We start from the raw sequence: 10151 nt of genomic DNA on the forward strand, positions 1-10151 counted from the left end.
TCACTTTGTTGTGCACTTAACCCTCCCCCATTCTGTGCCCAGCTAGCCTCTGAGGCATCTGCACCAAACCTACACAGTTTTGAAGAATGGACTTTTAAAACCACCAACTGGATGATCTTCAAGTTCTCTCTGGGTCAGAAATCCCATGATGCCTTGGCCATCTGCAACATTATCACTATTTTTCAGAACTGGATTAGCTGTCCCTATTTTCAGAGTCCTGGCCTCAATATCTCTCCCTCTCTCCAACACACATACTACTCAGAACACAGTCAGGGAACCAGTATGGTTGGGATTTGCTTACTCTCGAAGTCAAAGAATGCAAAGGAAACGTACTGAAATGATCAGCTCTGGGTTGTGGGAATGTGGGCGACTGATTTCTTGTAGAGTGTGTGTGTGTGTGTGTGTGTGTGTGTGTGTGTGTGTATGTGTTTTTCTGTATTTTCTACAATTTGGATATAATACTTGTTTGATCTTGGGCCAAACCCTGAGTCTTAGACATGCTTTGGCCTCGTCTACTCCAATTGACCTACAACCTCCCCCTGCTCAGAGACTCTTTTTTCTTGGCTCCTCCCTTTTGCCTTGCATCCTTGCTTTGACAGTGCACTTCCCCCCCCCCCCAATTTCTCCTATATCGTTTTCCACCTTGCATTTCTTCCTCCTACTTTCGCTTCCAATGTGAATTTCTTTTATTAGCTTTACTGTCCTCTGCTCCCAGGGGCCTGATCCAGCCCTAAGATGCCACACTGTTTCCTGTGCATCTCCCTAGGAGCTAATTCCCTGGTGAAGTCTTCTCTCCCTGCAAATAGCTTAGTAATCATCCTGTGCCTACCTCCCAGCATTAGGGGTGATCTATCCCCCAGTTCTGTTAACCTTACAGGATGTGCTTTCCTTTGAAGAGGATGTTCTGATAAAGAGGAGACAAGTCCCTGAATTTGATGACCCTGGATGGTCCCATAGTCATATGGTCTCTCTCAAGATAAAGACCCTCCCATTGACCCTGAAACTATGCCAAAGGACGTGTTCCTCCCTTTGCCATGTACAGTAAAGCTTTATGGATAGATATTATGATCCTATCACCTTAAAAGTATCAGGACCACTGAGTTATAGTGGGACCCAGACAGTCCATTGGAAGGTGGTGGAAGAATCAGGTGATAGCTGTTAATAAAAATATCTTTGATTGCTTTAGAAAAAAAAGGATGCTTAACCAAAGCAAAATCTCTTATTCCAGTTTTTTATTGGGGTAGTTGCTTACAAGGAACACTCCATAGTCCAGCAACCAACTCAATTTCAACCATTCCTATCTTCAATTACATCACACCTGACTCATGCCTGACCTGGTTCTCCTGGTCTTTTGCTTCCAGCATTAATTTATGACCTTGGACTATCAGATCTGATTCTTCCTGATGTCATTCTCCTGTCAATAACCCTGCACACTACAAACTGTTCAACCTTGCTACTTGCTGATCCTTAAGAAAAGATGGTGGTGGATAAATCTGAGTCAGAAAGAAACATTCCACCACTGAATGATTTTGTGACTTTCAGCTTATTACCTGAACTCTCTAAACCTCATTTTTTCATCTGTAAAACAGACAATAAGAATTTCCTCACAGGATTGTTGTGAAGACTAAATTATAATGTTCATAAAATAGTTGGCATAATATCTGCCCCTTAAAAAATGGTAACTATTATTTATATGGAACAGGGATACTCAAAGTATGCTTCATGGACCAGTGCTAATTGTTCATTACTGGTCTGTGATGGAAAAAGAAAAGGTAGAGAAATTGAGAGTCAGCATTTAGAAAATTTTAGACTGGTAATTTTCTTTAAAAAGAAAAACTAGACCTTTTCCAATGATACTTAGAGAAGCACTGCTATAAATGGAGTGGACCCTGGTTGGGAAATGTCTGATGTACAGCCTAGCATGTATCACCTGGAAAGACATTCTTAAGAAACATTACATGAGCTCTCCCTTTTCTGCTGGCCAATTACCTTCATGATTTTGTTAATCCTTGAAAGTTCTCCCATCACATCATCACATTCATGAAGGACCTCTTTCCCTTTTCTGCTCATCTGTTGGTGTCTGTTAAGGAAACACAAATTAACGTTAACATTTGTTCAAAACATAACTCAGAAAATCTGTTTCAAAAGCATGCAGGATGCATTCCAAAGCCAACTGGCATTTCTGATTTGTTACCCGTGCCATTTCCCAAAGCTGTCAGGGGATAATTAAAAGTCAGAGGGGAAATGTAATCTTTTCATGTTAAGGTATAGTGGCTATAGGAGAAAGAAAGCATTAACATTTTCAGGGGAGGAGGGGAGAAGTGCTTGATTAAATCTAAAGAAAACAATCAATTCTAGGTGTATGCTGTGGTCACTTTATCCATTAGCTTCAGGACAAGAGCGGCATTTGAAGCAGTCTTTTCAAGGCATTGGCACCAGGCCATTCCTGAAGCACACAGTCATTATGGAGACATTTAATTAGTGCATTTTGCATGATTGCCTATGGACACAGGAGGGGCAATGTGCCATCTAGCCCGTTTAGGGTCAATTGATGGCTGGAGAGGAGGCCAGCCTGCAAAGTCATGATAAATTCTGTGAGGTTAGGAACTTCATATTACTTCCATTTTTAATATTTCCCATGCCTGGAATGGGGCCTGCAACATAGTAGACTCTCAAAAGAGTGCTTGTTGAATGAATAAATGATTTCAAAGTCACCAAAACTAGCATCCTTCTAGAAATCTTGTTCCATCGGTGGTTTGGTCCAGCATGCCTGGTCCTAGTAAATGATAGCACCAGGATTCAAACACAGAGCTGTCCAACTCCAGAATTCAAGGTCATGCTATTACAGCGAGCTGCAGAGATGACACCAGAAATAAATGCCATGCCCTCCATAGCTGGAGTGGCTCCAGAATGCCCGATCTGGGCCACCCCCACTCCAGACTCCATGGGGCTGTTACCCCTCACTTCTCTCACTCCTCTCTGAAGAGGGATACACACGGTATCTCTTAAGCCTTTTATCAGGAAAACAAAATTGGACCCTTCTACTGTGGGCAAAGAAGTCCTCCCTCTCTCTATCATCATCCATGGGATGTGTTCTGGCCATGTCTTAAAGAACACAAGCTGGCCCTTCGGGGTACAAAAGGAGACATTGCTGTAATAGATTGAAGCATAAAGTCAAAGTGGAATCTGGCTCTAAACATTCATTCCAGTCTCATCTTTATTTATCCTCCCTGGACCAACAGCCTTGGGTACTATATGACCCCTGAGCATCCTTCACTTGATTTTTTTAATACAATAAAAAAACTAACAATGTGTTTAGTTTAAGTAAAAGTGATAGCACTTTCCAAGTAAACTGACCTCCTTTCCTTGATCAGCCAAAATAATTTTAAGATGAGCTTTGTATTTTGCCCTGAAGGGTGCAAAATTCAGACTGTTACATTGAGAAAGCAAGGGACTTTCAGACTCATAAACTCTGAGTCCTTTGATTTGTCATTAATAACCTAATTTAGTGGTTTTATAAAGGGGGATTTGGGACTTAAAGGGTTATAAGAATTGGATCCAGGAAGAAAATAAGAATGAAAGCATGGGTTAAGATTGAAAGAAAATAAGAAAGGCTTGAAAGGAGAAGAAGCAAATCAAGAAATAATGAATTAAAATTTCAAATCCGGCTCCCTGCTAGTGCTTCTTCCTGGACTAGAAGCTAGGAGAAGTATGAAGAATGGATTTCTGTGTCATCATTAGGTGTCATCATTAGGTGAAATATGTCTTACACTTAACTAAATAATTACATATGAATTTAAAACAAAGTGCAAAGTCATGATAGAGCATAGAGAACATGTGCTACAGGTGATATGGAAGAAGAGAAAATAATGTTGAATCCCAGCTTGCAAAACAGGAAGGTGACAGAGAATAGGAGAGAATTAAAGGTCAGAGAGAAGAGTTTGGATATGATCTCATGGGCAATGATGGCTTATATGGGAAGAGGTCCTAGCTTTGTATGGGAAGAGAAGTTATATTCGAATGAGTTAAATGAAGAGATCTGCTAAATGGACTATTTACTAAGGTCTGTGGTCAGGATTAAAGGAAGCCAACTAGGAATGGCAAAACACCTAGGAGCCAGCAATGGCAGGGAGCTGTTCAAGAGTAGAGCCATTATTGGGAGGTTCTAGAGTAGAGCCACCCTAGGCCTGAAGGTTCAAGAGTAGAGCCATTACTGGAAACTGGAAAGAGCTGTAGTTGTAAGAGAGCACCACCTTCCAGGAACTGTGGCCTTTATTTCTATTTGCTTTAATTGGTATAAGTGATACATTTTTGGGGGTTTGTATTTCTGTGTTATAATTTCAGTTTTTAGTGTTTCTCTCCCTTTTTCTTTATCCATATTTTCTTTGTTTTGTGCTACAAAAGTTTAATTTGAAATGTCTATCCATTTTTTAAATTGAGGTAAAATTGACATATAACATTATGTTAGTTTCAGATGTTCAATATAATGATTCAGTATTTATACATTGAGGAATGATCACAATAAGTCTAGTTAACATCCGTCACCATACATAGTTATAAAGAATTTCTTCCTTGTGATAAGAACTTTTAAGATCTACTCTCCTAGCAACTTTCAAATATGCAATATAGTATTATTAACTATAGTCATCATGTTGTACATTACATTTCCATGACTTATTTATTTTATAAGTGGAAGTTTGTATCTTTCAACTCTCTTTAACCTATGTGGCCCACTCCCTACCCCTCGCCTTTGGAAACCACCAATCTTCTCTCTGTATCTACAAGCTTTTAAAAAAATTCCATATATAAGTGAGATCATACACTATTTGTCCTTCTCTGTCTGACCTACTTCATGTAATACAATGTCCTCAAGGTCCATTCATGTTGCCACAAACAGTAAGATTTCATTCTTTTTTATAGCTGAATAATAGTCCACCCTATATTTTCTTTTCTTTTTTTTTAGAGAGAGAGAGAGAAAGTAGGGGGATGGAGGAGGGGCAGAGGAAGAGGGAGAGAGAGAATCTCAAGCAGGCTCCACGCCCAGCATGGAGCCTGACATGGGGCTCCATCTCATGACCCTGAGATCATGACCCCAGCCAAAGTCAAGAGTTGGAAGCTTAACTGAGCCACCCAGGTGACCCCCCCCCCTTTTTTAGAAAGAGAGAGAGCATGGAGGGGGGAGGGGCAGAGGAAGAGGGAAAGAGAAAATATTTTTTTTAAAGATTTTTAAAAATTTATTTGACAGACAGAGAGAGAGAACAAGCCAGGGCAGCTGCAGGCAGAGGGAGAGAGAGAAGCAGGCTCTTTGCTGAGCAGGGAGCCTGATGCGGGGTTTGACGTGAGATGAAGGCAGCTGCTTAACTGACTGAGCCACCCAGGCACCCCTGGAAAAGAGAAAATCTTAAGCGAGCTCCACTCCCAAATGCGGAGCCTAACTCAAGGCTCAATCTCACAACCCTGAGATCATGATCTGAGCCAAATTCAAGAGTCAGACACTTAACCGACTGAGTCACCCAGGTACCCCTGTATATTTTACATCCATTTCAAAATTGAGATATAATTTTCACATAATAAAATTCACCCTTTTAATACACACAATTAAATGGTCTTAGTATATTTGCAAAGGTTTGCAACCAACCCCTCTAACTCAAGAACGTTTTTATCACCCACCAAAACCCCATATCCATTAGCAATCACTCCCCATTTTCTTCTCCCTCGAGTTGCTAAAAACTACCAATCTATTTTCTGTCTCTTTGAATTTGGCTTTCAACAGAAGAACAAAACCACTACCAAATTTCTGCTCAGCTGTGAGGGAGCTGATGAAATAAATATTCCAACTTCTCTCTCCCTCCCAACTCTGATCTCGGGCTGGTCCCTCCCATTGGCTGAAATAAACTGGAAGCCAGATGTCAATAAAGCCTCATTTGTGCAGTCCATTGATGTCAGCCTCCAGAGGCATAGAGCAGGATGAAGGGTGGAGAGGGAATCTGGAGGGGGATAGAGGGGAAAACAGAGTGCCCAAAAGCCCTGTAAATTCTTGATGAGAAGATGCTGGGAAGAGAATGTACTGACAGACAGAACTGGAAAGTAAGGAGTGTGCAATCCTGGTACAAGGAACTGGAACTCCATGGTGAAAAAAAGAAACCCCTGGGGATAATGGGTCTATTTAACATAACAGAATCAAGGGGTCTGAAGTTCACAGTAAGATTGTTTTCAATGTCCTTATGTAACAAAAGATTAATCATGGCATCCTTTCATTTTAATTTTTAAGTGGCTTTTGGAGACCCAAGAAAATGATTCATCATCCATTATTCATATTTCATTTTCATTCTTATCTGTATCAGTGTGACTTTGTATACATGACATTGAGAATTGCATTCATCCTTTCTTTATGGTACCCTATAAATAAATATAAAAGCTTATTTTCTTATTATATGATGGGAGCCTGTACAACTAGATTTGTCTTGTATTTACTTAAAAACTGATTTAGTTTTGCAGTATTATTTGGCTTTATCTTCAAGGCATTACAATCCGTAACAAAAATAGTTTTCCTTAAAAGAAGAACGATGAATGGTTACTCAATTGTTTCAGTCTCTTGAGTTGATCAGATTTCTTGGTGTGCTGGTCAAGAAGCAAACACAACTCAATATTTTCCAGAATCAGTCTTATAGTTACATTAAATTACCTTTAGGTCCCTTTAAAATTTTTTTTTTCTGACAAGGAGACGTTTCCTTTGTGTCAACTGAATTCTCCCCCATTCATATTTAGCAATTTATCTAAGTCATTTGGCTTGACTATTAAACATGTTTTATTATTAAACTTAGTAACTTAAAATTTAAATTAGGTTTTCTTTCCAGAAGCTCAAAAATAATAAATGACCATCTGAAAAATAATACGATCTTGTTTTCTTCATCCACATATATTTTGTATATACTATTCATCATCATTGAAAAATAAATTTCTCTTTTTTCTATTTTTCTAAATCAATGTGAAATGTTGAATACAAATTATAATCCTCTCCTTAGAATTAAGGAAATGATTAAGGAGGCTATTACATAAATAGTTTCATGTGATTGTGATAATGAAAGCATTTATTCAAGAATAACACTTAAATTTATTGGAGTCCTTGAAGTTTATATAACCCTGCAACCCATGTCATTGGATCCTTGCTACAACCGGGGGGGGGGGGGTAGACAGGGAAGGTGAAATTGTCTCCCATTTTACTGAAGGGGAAACTAGAGCTCAGAGAATTAATAATTTGTCTGAGATTATAGAGCTAGTAAGTAGGGGTGCTAGAACTTGGATATACATCTTCTAAATTTTCAAATAATATCATGCACCATAGATGAATAAGCCTGGAGGGGAGCAAGTGGGTTTATGACAGACCCAAACGTTTTTTTAAAATCTTTGTTGATGGGGATTCCACCCATTTCTTCTCTGCCTGGTCCAACAGCTAACCATTTGGCAAAAATTCCCATTATTTATATATCAGGACAACCCCTATATGGTTGTCCTGAAAGGAAATCGAGATATGCTGGTTTGGCATATTTTAGAAAATGAACTTTATATTCTTGAAGGCAACAGTTAAACTGTCCTTTAACATTCTCATATGAAGTGAACTAATCCCAGCATCTTGGTCTCTGAGAACCTGGAGTTGGGGGCGGGGAGAGGAAGATGGAGAGGGAACACCTCTGATTCTCCAGTTGAAAATGTTCATTCTATTCAACTTTTTTTTTTTTTTAGTATTTAAAAATTTGTCAGGATGACCCTCTAGCCTTCTACTCCCTCTATTATTCTTTCTGCTCATCTTCATCTTCCTTGATTTTTCTTTTTATTCTATCCTAAGATAGAACATAGTATATTCTATACTACAGCTTTAATCAGATTGATTTGGGTACTATTCCTGGCTCTCCCTAGTAAGATTTTTTTGCCTTACAACCTACTTTTGCCTGAAATTAATATACACTATTATTATTTGTTCATATTTACCTATTTGTATAGCAATTTCTATGTTCACTGCTTTTTCTCTCATCTTATACCTTCCTTCTGGAGTCACTTTCCTTTTTCCTGAAATAGTCTTTCACTCTAAGTTTTATTTTTCTTTTATTCTTTTCTGGATCTATCATTGTTAGTAAACATTCTCAGTTTTGTTTGTCTGAAAATATACTTATTTCACTCTTGTTTTTTTTTATTATTTTTATGTTCAGTTAGCTAGCATATAGTACATCTCTTGTTTTTTTAAGAACTTGCAGATATGTGATTCCAGGTTGACAGTTATATTCCCACAGTATACTGAATAATTCATCTCATTGTCTTCCTTTTATTATTGCTAAGAATTCAGCTGTCCATCTAATTGTTGTCACTTACTGATTTTTTAAATTGATTTCTGACTGATCTCAAGGTCTTTTCCTTATTCTTTAGTGTCTTTAGTTTCACTTTAAGTATAATTTATTTAGGTGTGGTAATTTTTCCATTTATTCTTGGATTTCGCCAGAATTTCTGATTCTGATGAATCAAGTTTTTCATCAATTCTGAAAAATTTTAGCCATTGCCTTTTCAAAAATTACTGCTCCTGAAATCTCTTATTTCTTTGAAACTCCTACTTGACAGGTGTTAGAGATCTTCCTTCTATATCCTCCATGCTTCTTCTCTTTCATGTTTTCAAATTCTTTGTTTCTATGTGCTGTTTTCTAGATAACACTTTTGGTCTATCTTTCAGTTCATTAATTATCTCATAAGTTACATCTAACATGATATTTAAAGAACTCATTGACTCTTAAGTGTAAATTATTATAATTTTCATTTCCTGATATTCTATTTGGTTCTTTTTGAGTTACTTATTTCTTACTGACTTTTTGTTTCTATAATCGTTAAACATAATTGTTACATCTATTTTAAGTCTGATAATTCTAATATCTGAAGGGTTTGAGTGTCTTATTCTACTACTCATTTCTTCTCCTGGCTCTTACGTATGCATACCTTGTTTTGTCATATGTTCTGTGATTTGTGTCTGCAAATCATTATATCCATTATAACTTTAGCTAAAGGAAAACTTTGAGGTACGTGTTGAACTTCATTTCTCCCAAGCAGATTAGCATTGCTTCCACCAGAGATACTTGAAGTCACCAACTTAGAACAACTTTAAATAAATTCCTGGCTTGAGGTGTTTGGATTATAGAATTAGGATAACAAGCCTATATGATGTTTTCCTGTGGTTACAAATTCTCAGATAATGTTTTAGCTCCATTAAAAGTCAAGTTTTGGATAGGCAGTGCTTCTGTGATAGCTCTGCTTTTGTATGGTTTATACAAAGGGTCTCCACATAGATCATCTCCCTGTCCTGGGCTCTAGGCTTTCTATCTTATTCTCCCTGTCCCCAGCCCTAGCCCATGCTGCCATTAAAAGTTAAGCCATTAGTCTTGGGGATCAAAAGATACTCTAGAGTAGCTTCTACCTTAAGCATTTGAATTTTACTCTGGATTCATGAGCTCTTGTTTTGGGTCTCGAGAATTTCTCTCAGTTCATGGCCAGTCCAACTTTGCCTTTAAAAACACATTTTATCCACAAATCCTAGGTGTTTTATATTGAGAGGTTTTTCAGTCTACCTAATCTTATTTATTGCTTGAATTAGAAGATGACACAGCACTGCAAATATTAATACTGGTAATCCTTTGACATGGCTCTTGTAGTTAATATTAAAGACAACTGCCCAATGAACCATACTTTCTAGTATTCACACCCTAGAGAAGTCTCCTTCCACACTGAAATTGAACTGGCCACGTGTAACTAGTAAAATGCAGCAGAAGTGACACAATATGACTTCAAAGCCTATGTCATAAGAATCCTTGCAGCAGCATCTTCCTTGTTATCCTGGAATGCTCAGTGTTGGGACATACCTTTTCATAACCCAGGCACCAAAGAGGAAGAAGCCCAAGCCTCAGGGAAAGGCCATGTGAAGATCCTTTAGTTGACCGTTCCAGCTGAGTTCCCATCCAGTATCCAATAGCCAATATCAAATACCAATCATGTAAGAAAGCCATCTTGGAAGTCTGACCCAACTGAGTCCACAGATAACTCAACTTCAGTTCCATATAACACCTTGAGAGATCTCAAACAAAAATGTCCAGATGAACGCACTCAACCTGTGGAAA

General features: G+C 38.1%; 1 long non-coding RNA gene across 1 annotated transcript in view; it reads right to left on the minus strand.

Moving 5' to 3' along the window:
• LOC123002228 (uncharacterized) overlaps positions 1–10151 on the minus strand; it is a 237538-nt gene extending 227387 nt beyond the window's left edge. Inside the window, exons 1-2 of the long non-coding RNA XR_006411918.3 lie at positions 9897–10151; positions 1990–2080 (exon numbers count right to left, since the gene is read on the minus strand). This is a non-coding gene — a long non-coding RNA (uncharacterized LOC123002228). The remainder of the gene's footprint in view (positions 1–1989; positions 2081–9896) is intronic.

Source organism: Ursus arctos, chromosome X (assembly GCF_023065955.2).
Source record: "Ursus arctos isolate Adak ecotype North America chromosome X, UrsArc2.0, whole genome shotgun sequence".
In the NCBI taxonomy this organism is placed as follows: Eukaryota; Metazoa; Chordata; class Mammalia; order Carnivora; family Ursidae; genus Ursus; species Ursus arctos.